Genomic DNA, 16,595 nt, shown 5'->3' with positions numbered 1-16,595 from the left:
GCTCATGTAAATATCACCACCCTTCAAACAGTGACCAGTTTGCTGTCCTGAGAGGGCAGGAGGTTTAAAGAGAGGGAAGGGACGTGGTGCAGCAAAGCAGTAAATGTGTTTTGTGTTTGCAGAGCAGCACGGGTGCCCATGCATGGGGTGATTTCACTTGTGCAGAGCAGCTGGGGCTGACACTGAGCAGAGCCTGGCCAGGCTGACTCAGGGCATAGCTGCCAGCCTCTCATCATTCCGGCTTCTTTCAGCATCTCCTCCCCTATTTCTTTAATTATTCATTTCCTATTTCACTTGCATCTCTCTGCAGCACCCAGTGGTAATTTGTCATTGTGGCTGGGGGACGTGGTGTGGATCAGACAGTGTGCCCGTGGGGATGGGTGCGAGGGCACTCCGTGAGCTCTGCCGCCAGCATTGCACAGCCCATTGCAGATCCCACATTCATTGAACCATGCAATGGTTGTGTTGGAAGGGGCCTTAAAGATCACAGAGCCATGGAGTGGTTGATTTGGATGGGACCTTAAAGATCATCCAGTTCCAACACGTGCTGTTTGTAGGATTGCCAGCCTCTAGGTCAGGCACCAAATCAGGCTGCTCAAGGCCCCACCCATTCTGGCCTTGGACAGCTCCAGGGATTGGCACTGACCATCCTTGTATTCACTGCCACAGAGATGTCACTGCACAGGCTGCAAACCATGAGCAAGAGGTGTCCCACAAGGTTGAGGGGTGGAAACAATCCTATCTAGGCAGAAATTGAAGTTCTTTCTTGTCCCCATGAGGGAATCCCGTGCCATGAGCATGAGGAGAAGGGTTGGGTCTGTGTGCTGGTGGTGGTGTTGCATGAGAACATGGAGTGGAAATTATTCTGGATGGCCCTGGGTGGTGGTGGCTGTGATGCTGGGTACAGGCAGGAGAAAGCCATGGGAAGGGCAGTGCTCTCTGTACAGCTATAAGCAGTACAGGTAAATAGTGGGGTCAGTGGTCCTTGGGATGTGGGGGAGAATAAGCAAAGCAGGATCTGGCTATGCCAGTTTTCAGGTACAAATACTGAATGTAAGTCCATTCTCTGCAACAAGAAGGAAACTAAGATAAAAAAACAACAGGAAGATGGGAAACCTATAATTTGTAGGCAAAATGCTATCTTGGAAATAAGAGAATCCTTGTAGGAGCAGAGAAAGTGGTCTGATTTCTTGCCGGTGTCCAGGGCTCACGTTTCTGCAACACTTAGAAAATGCTGGGAAAATTATGGGTGTTTTTTCATGGGCACTGTAAAATCCAGAGACACAGGGCAGCTTTCCTCACGACCTTTCAGTGTTGATTGACACCCATGTAGGCGCTGTCTTTGCAGAGCTCACCGTCCTGTATGGGCTGTGCTCCCGTGTGTGTGCACGGCTTCCTTTGGGCCACGGGGATATCCACACACACGAGGGGGGTGGATTTGTCCCCTGGCTTACCCCATCCTCCCCTGGTGAGGGCAGCGGTGTGGCTCTGGAGTACTGCGTTTTAATGGTGTATCTGGAGAACAACATCCTGTATTGATTTTTCATTTTATTTTGTTTTTCCTCAGGGCTTTTTTATTGGTATGATTATGTGAGTTTGCTCCCACCTGCTACCAAGCGCTTGCTTTCATCTTATGGGCACTCATTTGCATGAAACCTAAAAGCAAGAGATAATAACAAATATTTGTCTATTCCATGAATTTTAAAGCTGTTTTCATCATCAGGGAGAAATATGACTTCCTACCAAGTATTTGACCGCTGTCTGTAAAGTAAAAAAATCCAAACAGATGATAGAGGGAGTTTCCTATTTCCCTTCTTTTGACGAGAGCTTTACGTTTACTTGAACGTAGATACTTTACAGTGGCAACCCTCTGATGAGAAGGAAGCAACTCGCTGCCAGTGCTGCTGGCTTCTCAATACTGTTGTGCTGTCAGTGGATATGGACCGCATCCAGTAAGCTCATGGGCCCTAGACAGTCCTAGAAAGATTTCTGTTAGCTCTGGGAACTTGCACATTATATGTAAAAAAAAAAAGCCCTCTTCAGCTGTCACGCTGCAGTGGCAGAATTTAGTTCTGTTCTCAAGAGCTTCCTTGTCCCATGAGTGCAAAGACAATAGTACACTATATAGAGAGCCAATAAATCAATTAGCTTTAACAGCCGGCGTTCAGGAAATGCATTTATTCTCTTCAATGAAAACACAGTTTTTACTTGTAGCCATACTTCATACTGTTAAGGTCAATTTTTCATGTGGAAATTAAATCCGGTGGATGAAAAACTGCTTGTATATTCCATAAAGCGGGAAAGAAGTGTTCTTACTGATGTGGGATCACAAGTTTGCTTTATTGGTAATTATCCTTCTTAAGAGTAATTGAGATTCTAAACAGTGGCTAATAGCTCGGCTGTCTCAAATTACCACCGTCTGCAACTTTACCTTTCCAAAAATAAGTGAGCTTTTCAATTGCAACACAACTGCTAATGCCTGGGTCATTTTAGAACAATTAATTGAAAGAGGTGATTAATAGCTTAATAATGGGTTGCTCTGTAAGTGCGGGCAAGGTGTAGAAAAGGAATATTGCAATTCTGTATCCCTAAAACACAGCCTAATTGAAAACCCAGTGGTTTCCCCCTGACCTGGGGCTTCAGAGCCATGCACTGTGGCCACCCAGTGCAGCCCCTGGCCCCAGCTGGATGCCCTGTGCAGTGAGAAGGCTGCAGGGTGACCCACGCCTGGGGGGGGGGCTGGGGGTCTTTGTGCATGGCACGGCCCACCTACAGGACTGTGCTCAGCCATGGGTGCCATCCATCCCTCCTTGCTGCCACCCACAACGTTTACAGACAGAATGACACAAATCCTTCCAGGAGTCCTTTCCAGCACTTGTTGTGTGGGTTAACGTGAGGGAGAAGAGCAGGCTGTGAAATGAGATGGTCCCTGGTCCGCATTCGAGGAGAAAAGTAGAGATGGGTCTGGTCCTGGATCCTCTGCAGGGAAGGAGCCCAAGAGCTGCATGCTTCAGAACGATGAGCTGGGATACAATATGATTTACAGTAAGTTTATACAAACTTCATTTTAAAACCAACTAATTCATTCGTTTACGTTAATTAACGCATCCCAAGCTATAGTAATTAGTTGTAATTAGCATTTGGCTGAAGTACAGGTAGAACTCAGAGTGTGACTGCTCAGTCTGGGGTTTTTGCATTTTCCATAGACAAAGCAGTGTCTACAACATAGCTGCTGTGTGTGGAGGCATTCTTGGAGAGCAGATATCTCTGTATAGATTTGCATATTGGATATCAATGACGAGATTCTTTAAGTTTCTCTTCATGAGAAACAGTTTCAGCTGTCTTGGAGCATCACAGGCGTAATGTTCTTCAAATGCCTCTTGTGCAGTGTCATAGAACAGCAGAATCATTAAGGTTGGAAAAGAGCTCTGAGGTCTAAGTCCAGCCCCAGCCCATCCCCACCATGCCTACTGACCACGACCCTAACCAGCTCCAACATGCAGAATGCCTCTGTTTTGCACCAGTGTTACCTGTCAAGGTTTAGCTCCTGGGATGGGAGGCAGTGAAAAACCATCCTCTGGACATCCAAAAATGGTAGAAGCTAGTATGGATTTTTAAATGCTGGGTCCTGCAGCATGGGAGGTCATACTGGAGCTGCAAGGGGAAAAGTGGGTGGGAAGGGATCCGGGCATCTCTGTTGCAGCAATTGACCTCATGCTGAGTTTCCACAGACAAAATACATCTATTTGCACCTTTTTGTCTGAGAAGTCTGACAGAGAGAGTGGGTGGAGGTAAGTAGAATGTGGCTCTGAAAAGGAAGAGGAAAGTAATATTTTTATGGTAGCGTTTGCATGATTGGCATCTCACAGAATTTCTTGCAGATAACAAGAGGAGGAATCAGAGAAACCTTAGTGTTGGAAGGGAGCTGTAAAGGTTACTTCTGCAATAGACAGGGACATCCACAGCTGGGTCAGGTTGCCCAGGGGCTGGTCCAGCCTCACCTTGGATGTGTCCAGGGGAACAGGGCGTGAGGAATGGGTTCTGAGGGAGACTGATGGGGCTCGTGTCTAGTTTGTGTGCCAAAAGTGAAGAACTGGGTAAAAAGAACTTATGGTTTTTAATACAGGAGACCTCCTGCCTCCTCCGTATGGCAGGCTGCTGCTGTTGCTGTAATCACTGGCCCTTTGTTTTCCCATATTGCTTTAGTAAGATAGGGGAGAATATTATTTAGAGAAGATGAACGCGTTTTTGAATTATTTCATTGCCAACAAACTCATTGAGCACCTGAAGGCTCCTGTTCTTCTCACCTTTATGCCTACAGGAGGATATAATTAATATAAGAAATTAAATATAACGATAATAACTGACCACAGCTAAACAGACGAAAAGACGCCTGTTTATTTTATGCTAATTTTTGAGGACGTTGTCAGATTTGGGAAGGGTTTAAATTCGTGCTTGAAATATATTGATTAGTGAGACTTAATTTTTCTTGAGCTCTGATAGTGTTGTAAATATTTTCATTTGTTACGCATAACAAAATATACATGAGTCTGTCAGAATATAAATGGTTTTCTTCTGGCCACTATGGCTTGAGGGATTTATTCCGAGTCAGTTGTGTTACTGTTTGCCCTCAGGATGTATAATATATATTTTAAGGGAATGTGGATTACTGTAAGACACTTATATTATTTGTGTGATTAATATTACTGTTACAATGAATGAGGTCTTGTGGTCTTACTTTGCTCTTATAGTGACTTAATCATTTCTCATAAGAGCGAAGTCATCTTAATAAAACATTCCATAGAGTAGTTTGCGTTTTCTCAGATATGACAAATGCAGCCACAGTAAGGTGTGAATTTTCTGTTATTAAGTGTACAGTATCATGAATTTAATTTACTCTGAGACACATACATGATACCGTTATGTAGCCGAGTGAGATTTGAATTCAGGCCCATTGCTCCTAACCTGGGTAGGCCTGAAAGGAAGGCCAGGGTGAAACTGCATTTTCAAAGCTCATTTCCAGCCAACAAACTTATTGCTGAAGTTCTGGGCATGGGATTTCACGTGCTGGAAAGGTCAGCCCTGCCGAGGCGTGCTCGCAGTTTCACATGCATAATTTCCCATGGTGGGCGCTGGGCACTGCCTGCCTCCCCAGGAGTGCAGGGCTGCATTTCTCCTTCTCTCCTTCTCTTATGGACTCAGCAGCTCCGTGCACGGGCCCTTCTCCCACTGCTTAACTAATGGGGTCTCTCGGGGGTGAGCCTTCCTAGCAAACTGAGGTTGCTCAGGGTGTCCCACTGCCACGTGGTCCATGTGGCTGGGCCATCTTCCTACTTGCTCAGTAGTTGTACCGCTTCTTATCCCCACCGTGGGCTGAGCGCAGTCATGCTGGGTGGTATATCTTCATGTGGCTCAGGGAGATGCCCCCAGACTGGTGCCCAGGTGGGGAAAACCTTCTGCAGAGTGTTTCTGTAGGTGCCCATTGGCCTCCAAGTGTGTTTAATGCGGTTTGGAGGCATAGCAAAGGGTTGCCCTGGAGCCCCTGTGCTTCCTTAAGGTCATCATTTTGGTGGGCATGGTGATGATTGGTGATGACAGTTGGACTTGATGACTTTAGAGGTCTTTTCCAACCTTAATCACTCTATGATTCTATGGTTGTGCTCACAGGGATCCTGTCCTCTTCCAAAGCACCATGTCTGCACAGGAGATGGAGGAAGGCCTGAGCAAGAGGTTCATAGGTTCATAAGGTTGAAAGGACCTACAAGATCATCTAGTCCAACCATCCTCTTATCACTATCCCTACCCAACTACTCAATCAAATCCCTTAGCACCTCATCTAAACGCTTCAAATGGGGACTGAATCTGTGGCAGAACAGATTGGGTCTGGTGCCCGAGGCCTGTAGGCGTTGCCCCTACAACATGCAGATGCTGCTGTCCTTGGAGGTACTCCGTGTTATCGACATCAGCAATAGATGTGTGGAAGGCTGGGTCCCTTCTCCAGAGCTTTGAAAACAGCTTGCAGCATGTAGACAGGATACTTTATGAAAGAACCATGGTAAAATACCAGCCTTCTTACACAGCAAATATGCATCGTGCATTTTACGCTTTAAAAGTACTTGAAATTGTCAGGGTTCTAGTGAAAGTTGTCTACATTGCAAAAGAATGATGCTGGTAATTACAATAAATTCAGCTAGGATACGGTGGACAAGAGCTTTAAAAACTTCAGAAACATCAATTAAAGCCCAAGTTCTGTGCAATAAGCATCAAAAATTGATAAAAACTGAAATTTAGGTTTTTAGATTTAGTGTTTAAATCAATCAACTGCAAACAAGATTTAATTAAAGAATATTATTTCAAAGTGTAATTACCTACTGGGATTAGAATGAACCTCTATTGCCCATAATGTTCTCCTACTGTGATCCCACACTGAAAAATGTTGAGTTTTAGATTAATATGCATCTTGTAAGTACAAGTCCTAATCTCAATCTTAAAGGACATTTAAAACACACTTGGAACCTTCTATGCAATCAAGCACAGTGTGACTACAATGTCCACCATGCTAAATTTGTGATTACATTTTTTATGTGCATGATTTAAATCGCTTTAGCAGCCGTCCAGGGAGCATTTTACCCTGCATATTAATTACACAAAGGCTTTGTCATGTGAGGGTCTCAGTGGTCATGGTCTGTAATCCAGCTCATTTGAACTGTGAGTACAGTTTTTGAGCATGCTGTGCACATCAAGCTCAGCTTTAAAGCTAGAATATGCTGAGATGGTTAACAGGTATGGTTCCTGCCTCAGGAATGAATGCCATTTATTTAGTGACATCTGCAAACTAATTGCTTAAAAATCTGAAACTGGGAAAGCATGCTCACAAAGCTTTTATAAATCCACTCTATACGTTGGCTGGTAGTCTTGTGTTCTCTTATCTCCCTCTAAATTATCTCCCTCTAAAATTCCAGAAAACACTGCAATTGTTACTCACGTGAGACAGATAGGTTATTTGAGTACCCTTAACCTTGTGAAAACATCTATCTTATCTAGGCTGGCTTGGTTTCTCTTTGTCCATCTTATTTGGACACGGTACACTCTTAGTTTGCAAGGAATCAACTATGGCATGCAACATTGCAAAACAAGCAAGTGAAGCTAGCATGGAGCTGAAGAAGTACTCAGACTTTTTATGTCTGCTTCAGTCATTTTAAAACAAGCTGTTAGGGTGTACAGCAGGATGCATGCCTGTGTTTAGAGGAGGAAGCACAGGAGGTGGATGGGCTGAGGCCTTGCTCACATCTGTGGGCTCCTCCTGCAGGGGTTGGCTTTTCCAGTTGGCTCACAGACAGGATTCTACAATTCTTAATCATTTCTCACTTAGGAAACATTTAATTGAAGGCATAAGGCAGCCGTATTTTTATTATTCTAATGAGATCCATGGGTCTAATCACGTAGCCAGGACAGACTGGGAACCTGGGAACCTCCGTTCTCTCTCCTTCTTGTGCAGGAGCGGGATGAGGACAGGGATACACAAAAGTTTTTCTCAAACCTTTGGGGAAAAAAAAGTGTTTTTTGTGTGACTGGGTTGTGGAAGTCATTGCTGTGCAATGCCAGTGCTGAAAGGTAGGTGTGCTTTCCCTAGGTGTTATGATCTGTACTGATTAGGGGAGGGGTACCTGGCCTGGGGGCCTGGCACACATCACGGGGACGGATAGAGAAATGATGGCAAGGTGAGTTGTATGGAATGCCAGGTCTCATCTGCACAGATTGTTTATGGTTTTGTTGGGTTTTTTTTTGAGGGTGATCTTTGTGATTTTGTATTTCCTGAAACGTGAATTCAGAAAAATCAATGATAGGACAGTTCCATCACTGGAAGGCAACTCTTCTCTCAATTTCCCCATTTTTTTGTAGCGGAGAAAGCTCCCAAATCTTTCTGCAAACAATTGGCTGTAGTGCTTGTTGTAATCCTTTTGTAGGGAAGGAGGGTGGTGGCTTGCCCTGCTGACATGGCATTGATGTTGGTCTGGCTCCTGCTGATGGTGATGCCAGTGCCTCATCCATCTCTCAATCACTGACCAAACACAGAAGACAACAACAACAAAAAAAGTTGTTTCAGTTTGGCTGCTTCATTTGAATGGAAACTGTTCTTGTTCCATTTTAATCAGATTTTAAAGACTAAATAAGTGAGCAAACTGGAAAGGAAAGCAGTGGTTTGAGATATGAAGCTGGAATGTCTAGCTCTGATGTACCCATGTAATATAGATTTTTTTTTCCATAGTAGTTCTTATGTCACCAACTTTGTGAATCTGGCGTTTTCTTGTTGGTGGTGTTTCTCTGTTGTTGGTGGTGTTGTTTTCCCCAGAATATGGTTAATCCAATCAACATTGACATAAATTGAGTTCAAAATGTCAATACCTTGCATTCATTCCTCTCCAGCATGTTCCTATTGGGAGCACGCATTGACCTCTGGCGATCTGGTTATTTCCCCATCCCATGCAAGGAATGCTGCTCACCATTCAGTTGGGTCACAGTGTTCAGCGCTGGGCTCCCTGGCCAGCTTTGCTGCCATGTTCCTGAATGGCTTTCCCTCATCCCCCACTTGTTACACAGGTGCTTTTTTGCATGCTTTTCAGTACGTGTACATCTTGGCTGTGATCTGTGAAGGCATGCATCACGGTGCAGTTTGTCCACGGCCGTGTGTGGCAGATCAGAGATGTGTGGTGGCCATGGCTGGGGTGTTTTTGTGCAAGGTATGGCTTAGCTTTGTGCAAGCCTTGTGCAAGGCATGGCTGGAGCAGTATTCTCAGCTTTCTAAGACAACTTTCCTTTTCTTGAAACTTATGTGGAAAAGCCCACATGGATTTTGAAGTGAAAATGACACTAATGTGTTTTATAGTGTCTTCCGATAGGGAAGGACGTTAATGAAATCCATACTTTCAAGTTGGGAAGCTATTTTTCTCAAAAACCCACCCAAAATCTGTGGCCTTTTATATTAGATTTTAATCAGTCCTGAATTTTGAAATCTCAGCATAAAGCTGTTGATATCGGTCCCCTTTGATAAATTATAAAGGTAAACTTTAATGAACAGTGAATAGAATCACCTTTGCTACTTGGGGGTAATAGAATAAAAAAGCAAACAAACACATTTTTCTTACTGCCACATGCCTCTCCTTAATAATAAGTTTTGTGTCTTCCACAGAAATAGATGCCGTATAAAGTCTCATTAAATTAGCTGACTGATGGAATAAATACACAGCCCGTGGCTCTCCAGTCCGTAGTAAACTAAGCAAGGGTCTTGATATCTCAGAGTTCTGCTTATTTACACATGCCTCGGACTCTTCTCACAGATATGTAAATTATTCTGGTTAAAACTAAATGCTAAAGTCTACACCATTAGTCTTCCACTTCATGATCTCCACATGGGGCTGTTAGAGGGATAATGTACCATACAATACACGGTTTACTTTTAATTAATAGAAAAAAAATGTGGAATGAATATTAAATGTAGCTTAATGTGAAAGAAACCTCAAAGCAGTGTGGTTGTTATTTATTTATTTTATTTTTTTTTCAAATATTCAGCTCTGCTTCAGCATTAGGAAATAAGAAAAGTAGTGGCAGCCAGGCAGCGCCGTTAAGGCGGGGAGGAGGAGGAAGAGGAGGAGAGGGTGCAGGATATGGGGTGCTCCCATTGGCACTGGGGCTGCATCCCATCACACAGCACACGGCCCGGAGAACCCGGCGTTAAATCTTAAAACGAAAAACCTCATCAAATAGGAGCATTTAATTAGAACACAAGATCTGTTTGTCTGCCTTATAATTCAACGTGTCAAAATTAATGCCCCTGTTTTTAATAAATAGAATTACCAATTCGCAAACAGTTTATCACACTGTTCTCAACAGCGGAATGGAATTTTAATGATATACCATTATTTATTGCAATGAAACGAGCCTGATCCACAATATTTGCCGAGAGTACAAGTTAGGATTTAAGAAGAAAAGCTTCATTAAGTCGAGATGCTCTCTGGCGGCATCCCCTTTGTCTCATTTGGCTCACCTAGGATAAGGTAAGACTCTCAGACTCAGACAAAGGCTGCCAACAGCTCTGCCAGGGCTCTAGGAGATAACAGAGTACTCACCGAAGGCACTTATTTGTCAGATTAAAGGGTTTGAACTAAAGCCTGAAATTAGTAACTTTTCATCCCTTTTACAAAGGCAAGGCAGTGCTTTGCAATAAAATAAGGACCCTGCATTTTAAAACCTCTTCAGCGGGCAGGGTGTGAAACTAAATGCTGCTTGCTTATTTTTAAATTATTCAGAGATTCTTAATTGTGATGTTATCCTTATAAATGATAGTAATGGTACTGTTTAAAGCCTAAAAACCAGCAAGCACCTGCCAGTGAAACGGGTTCGTTTAATGCACGGCATCTGAATCTTTAATACAGGGATAAATGAGGAGGCTCTGTGTTTTTACAACGAGGTAATAAGTAACCTGATCCAATTGCTGGGTGGGAAGGGAAATCCAGAGCCTGATTCCTGACGTGGCCTTGCGTTGGTGTGGATGGATCTGGGCTCTGTCTGGAAAGGGGCTGCTAAATACCAGCAAGCAGTTCAACGTCCGTGGAATTTTTCTACTTTGCTGTTGTTGTTTTGGAAAAAAACCCACAATTTGTCCTCTTCGAGTGCCAACACTTTTCACTCTGACCATGTTGGGGTCACTTTTTACTCTTACTGCTGTTGTGAAGGTGAATTGAGGAAATTCTCATGGTGTGTCCTCTGGTAGGTGAAACCAAAGTGCATACCATTATGTGATCAGTAGAATAGTATGTATTCTTGGGAGCAAGAAATACTGCAGAAGGAAACACGCTGGCAGTTGGACTAGATGAACTTTGAAGGTCCGTTACAGCTGTTGTGTTGCATTGTGTTCTGCCCTACTCTAATCTACTGTGCCCTGTTCTATTCCATTCCGTTGTACTCTACCCTGCCCTACCATACTCTATTCTGACTCTAGCCCTCACAGGAGAAATTGGACCTGGGGTGGGTGGTGCCATGTTCTGTTTTGGGCATCTTGTCTTAACTGTGGGGCTGGCTCAGATAATGAAGAGCTGAATGTTCCTATTTCAGGGAGGATACAAGGTATATCGAAGCAGGTAGCATCCTTTCTTTTTGGTAGGCACGATGAAATTGTTATAAAACATCGCTTTTCAGGGATTTGCTCACTTGAAAAGAAAAATTCCCATGACTCTGTCCCCACATCTTTTAAGAGTTCTAACTTGGTTACTGGATCTCTAAATATGGGATGGGAAGATGGAACTGTATGGAAGAGGCTGGCAATCTCTGAGACTCATTGAATGATAAAATGGTCTTTACAAAATCTGTGTTATGCTTAAGCTGAACTGACTTTTAAAGCTGACTGCTTTTAAATGCTGTAATGCTTTGAACACTTCTTGCAAACATTTTTAGTGTGTGCCTGTTTGGGCCCCGTTGGAGGCTCCCAAGTGGCTCCTGTTGTCTCCTAGGGTAAAGCCCTCAGGTCCAGTGGTGGTCAGGACTTTCAGAGGCTGTCGGATGCCGTTGAAGTTAAGGAAAAGGTCATACTGTCCAAGGAAATGCTTTTTGTCTTCCTAGATTTGGCTGCCATCCAGTAAAAAACTCAGAGAAAGAAGGCTTGTTTAATAGGGTAGAATAAAATATCTGCTTCCAGAGTAGGTCAGGGAACCACTCCATTTTCACCTTTTTCTGTGTGAGTCAGACCGCAGGGGAAAATGTCCCCGTAATTAGATCTTGTATTTTCAGCTAAAAATCTAGAAAGATCTGATCTACAAACCTGATATTGGGAACTTCATCTGCACCACAAACCTGATCGCACGGGGAGCCGTGGTGCCTGGTTTCTACCATTATGTAGTACCGTGAGCTACACAGCCTAAGGGGAGAGCAAGAGCAGCTAACTCACACCTCTTTTTGAGGCATGTATTAATACGTTGGATTGACACTTTGGTGGTTGCAGCTTTCTGGAGTCGTCGTGTAGCACGTGAACCTCTGCCATTGAGCAGGGCTGCGGCTGCTGGGGGTGGCCCTGGTAGAAAATTGCTCTGCTGAGGGAGGTCCCCAGTGATAATACCACTGGCAGTTACCAGCTTTCTCCAGAATTTGTGAAGAGAAAACAAATTCCTAGAGGGCTCACAAATAGGTCGTAGAAGCGTAAAATGAAGAGAAGAGTGATTTCTCATGTTTTACAACAAACTTGCACAAAAGTATTAATATGACACAACAGTATTAATGATTTCAATTCTCTGTCTAATAGGAATACTCTTAGCTCAGTTGTATTACAAACTTCACATTTAAGATCGTTTGAGATCCCCAAAGCCGAACTATATTTATTTACAGATGAATATATCCCAGAGCTGTAACAAATGCAGTGAATTCCCAATGGGTATTCCTATTCCGTGCTCGCTTCAAAGCGCGAGTCACAGACTATTTTCTGTATGGGTTATGCCTCAGGGCACTGTTATTAAGGGAAAGGAAAAGTGGATTAATTTAGTTAACCAGTCTTCTGTACCTTTTCTTCACAGTGAGCTCCAGGTAGGTTTTCATTTCCTAAATAACAGGGCCCAAAGCTCTGCGTTGGAGTCTCCTCCATGCCGTAGAGTGTAACTTTAACACAAAAGGCAGGATAAAAGAATGAGCTCTCTCATCTGAGTTATGATTTTGTCTTTTTCTCAACGGGAGTAAAGATGGCAGCCGTGGCAAAGCACAGACCTGTGAAGATGGCAGGGAGCTGGTGCAGAAGCTGGGTTTTGAGAATGGATGCTGGCATCTTGCTTGCAGCCCAGGCTGGGCGAGTGGCTGGAGGGGACACATGGGATTCCCTGTCCCCGATGTGGTGAGGCATGAGCTCCTCTTGTATGGGCCAAGTGGGTTCCCCATCCTTCTGGTGGGGAAAATGAGTGCGTTCAGCCAATAGATTCTCATAAAAGCTGAATGCAGTGCCTTTACAGACAGCAGGGGCAGTCTTAATTCTGGAGATGTGAGCGTTATTTGCGAATAAATGCCCTTCGTAGTCTCACAGAATTATTATTCAGGATGTCTTCCCATCTCACAGATGAACTATGAACTAATGGTTCTTTTTTGCATAGTTCACTTGACAAAGAATTGGTAGATTTTCTGTGTAATTTGCTATTATCCTAAAACTCTCAGCAAACCAAAATGCCAACCTGGGTTTTAAAATGTGATGTGTTTGAAAATGGAAATTTGACCACTCCAAATAGCAAAATCTTCATTTCCATTAGGATTTTTATGAACTGTCTGATTATAGATCAGAAAAACTCACACTGTTCTACGGCCTCCCGCAACGCACTAGACAAAACGATGAAAACAAAGGCAATTATTTGTGCTGGGAACGGCGTGTTTCATTGAATGCTTTATCACAGAGTATAGTCACATTGGAGGCTATTAGGTTTTCAAGGATTTATTTAACTTAAGTGGCTGTGAGTCCCTGTCGGGCCCCGCGCTCCCCCTGCCATGAGAGCAGCGGAGCTCCCCGTGGTCGGAGCACCACGAGGACGCTGGGGTGGAATTTCTGAGGTGGGCTCCTTCAGGGAGAGGTTTCTGCCTATTCCACAGCCGTTGAATGCAAGTGGAATATGTGGCCATTAAAGCAAACAGCAGACCTCGCTCCTTTCTAAACCTGTTCACGTGCTCTGGTGAAGCAGGTGTAAGTGGTTGTGCTGCTGCTCTTGGGAAGCTGGCGCTGCCTTGTTCTGCCAAGGACAGCTGTCTGGAGGCTGGGCTTGGTGACATTGCACCCCCTGCCCATAGCCAGGGCTTGCTGTTGTGTTGCTGCACGCCCTGCCCTCCCGGTGAGGGGCTGTGGGGCTCCCCAGCCTGCAAGCTCTCTTTTGCCTGAAGCAACCCGGGCACAAAGGCATCCACAATGCACGGCAGCGCGCTCCTCTGCCCTTGCAAATGTGCGGTACAGCTGGAGGAGGTCTCCAAGGGCTCATTTGTATCTCTTCTCTCCCCGGGGCTCAGCTTGCTTTTGGTGCATGAGCAGCATCTTGGCAGCAGTGCCAACCTTGAGGTTCACGCGCACGCTCGCTCGCTGCAGCGCAAATCACGGGGACTGATTTAGGATCCCAGTACACTCCCTGACCAGATTCCAACATCACGAGCAGACTGCGAAATTATGATGCATGTCAAAACTGCCAATGGGCAGAGACGAGAGCAGCAGGAGGAAAAAAATACAGTTCCATGCGACTCCAAAAGCTCACTTTGCATAAAGCGCTCGTGCCAGATTGCGCTCCGACATGTGTGTCCATTTCTAAGTAGGTCCCTTCACTGTGCTGCTAATCTACACAGTCTGACTGGTGTGAACTTGTATGCATACCGGGGAGGGGGGTTTTAATTTGTTGGAGGCAGATTTTGTCTACTGCTTCTCCTTAGCATTGCTCACAGCGTTGGATTGGTTCCACGAAGAAAGCCACATTCGGATGATAGATGAATTGTGTCGCGGTTCGCATCGTGTGAGCACCACGGTCTTGGCAGAGTGCTCCGAGTTCAGAACGGAGCGCTGCACACAGAGCAGCCCGGGCAAAACGAGGCGTGTGCAATGCACGAGCAGCCGTGCAAAGCGCCCGGCGTGCCGGGGGAATGATAGGTGTGCTAGCAGACACAGGAGCTCCACTGTGTCTTCCACAGCTTCCACTGCTGCGGGAAGCTCAGGAGGCAAGGGCTAGCACTGCAGGCTTATTGGCTTTTTTTAATTCTGGTCATATATTTTACAGTCAGTTATTTCAGTACACAGCATTACTGGTTCTAGACCAAGTTTAAGGATGGCGTACGGTGTCTGGAAGTTTCAGGTGTCTGATTTTGGTGGCAGAGGTGGGAAGAAATTGTGAAAGTTCTGGTTTCCAGCCCTTCATTCTCTCTCAGGATCACCCACCTGGAATGGACATCAGTGAACCCCAGATCTGCCTTGGAGATCTGAACACCTTTCTACAACACAGTGTTTAAAACAGTAGAGTCATAAATAAGTCACAGTTTGTTATGCACCCCAAAACTCCCCAGCGTGTTGCTGGCTTTGCTTACATTTGAAGGGTTTCACAGATCTGTGGTGTTGCTTGCATCTAACAAGACATGGATGTCATTGACCCTCACATCTTTTCACCCAGCAGCTTAGGGATCCTCATAGTTCAGCAGTATCTCTAACAACCCATCTACAAGTCTCCAAAAGGGCCTAATCCGATCCCCTGACCACTTCCTATAAGTAGTCAGTGTTCTCTCAGTCCGCAGATTAACCCATCTCCCTGGCTGCTCCGTGGGTTTCTGCTCATCCTTCTCCCTTCAGAGGCTCTGTCTCAACCCAGAGCCATGTATGACCCACGTGGGGGTGTGGATGCAGACCATCCCTGGAGCAGCAGCTGATGTTCTGGCCGGTGGGCTCAGCACTGCTTTGAGATATAGTGAGATTGCAGGATTTCCACAGGGATTTACTGCCTGTGGAAACGGGAATGTGTTTGCCTTGCTGCGTGCTTGCGGAGCCGGTCTAGGATGCAGATACATCTTGCAGATATCTTTTTATAGGTACAACAGTTTGCGTGGAAAAATAGGAGCTCTTAAGCAGAAAACGTATTTTGATCAAAAAATTTTAATCGTGTGATACAATCTGAATACCTTCAATGTTTTGTTTTGGATCCTGTTCCTTTCTCGGCTGTTTAAGTTTTAATGACTGATACAACAGATGTCTGTTTAGGCGTGCGGTAGGAAAGCTAAGTGCCACAGTTCAGTCTTGGAGAATAAAAGCAGTTTGCTTTCAAGTCAAATTCTAGAAATGGAAAGTCTGTTTGTCTCTTTGTAATTATTCCTATGGAGTTTCATTCTGTTGCCAGAAGAGATATTTTATTCTTCATTATTTTTGTATTTGAACATTAATAAGGTAACATACAAACATGCTGGTGCTCTTCCCAAGCACAGAGATGTGTCACGAGGTATTAGCAGTTAGGGAGTACAATAACAATCAGTGTTACAGCACTTTAATGATGTCGAGAAGAATTTTCCAAAGTGTATGCAGAGATCTGTGTCGTGCTCCCGTTGACTTCCAGTCACATTGGCTGGGGAGTAGACTGACTGACTCGTCTCCTTACGCTGTTGGGATGCAAAAGCTGAAGTTTGGAAAGCTTGTGCTGTATCAAAATTCAGAAACGTGATAGGCATGGGTTTGGAGCTGTTCCATGGAAGTCAAAGCCATCCAAAATGGTGATTACCATAAGAGAACAAATTCAAATTCTTTGTTTCTATCTAATGTGCATTTAGCATATTTTCGCCAGTCTGAGGCAGTAGTTCTGCCAGACTGGAAGTGCTAGAGCTGACTCTGTGTGAGGATGACCCTCTCTACGTGAGGGTATCTCTCACTGCTCCTAGCAGCAGATTTGGAAGATGTTTTTCGGGGCACACAGCACCGGGCGCTCCCAGTTCCCGGCTTTGCTTGGTGTTGTGCAGGGCACGGCGCGGAGAACAGTGGCCCTTTGTGGTGGGTGTGCAGGGCGTTGGCGGGGACGTCCCAGGCTGACGGCAGCCGCCGGTTCCCACACGCGGCGCTGACCACAATG

The sequence above is a fragment of the Cyrtonyx montezumae genome, unplaced genomic scaffold (assembly GCF_038088225.1).
Source record: "Cyrtonyx montezumae isolate F1298 unplaced genomic scaffold, pur_monq_1.0 scaffold_7, whole genome shotgun sequence".
Taxonomy (NCBI): Eukaryota; Metazoa; Chordata; class Aves; order Galliformes; family Odontophoridae; genus Cyrtonyx; species Cyrtonyx montezumae.
Note: the sequence above shows the minus strand (reverse complement) of the source record.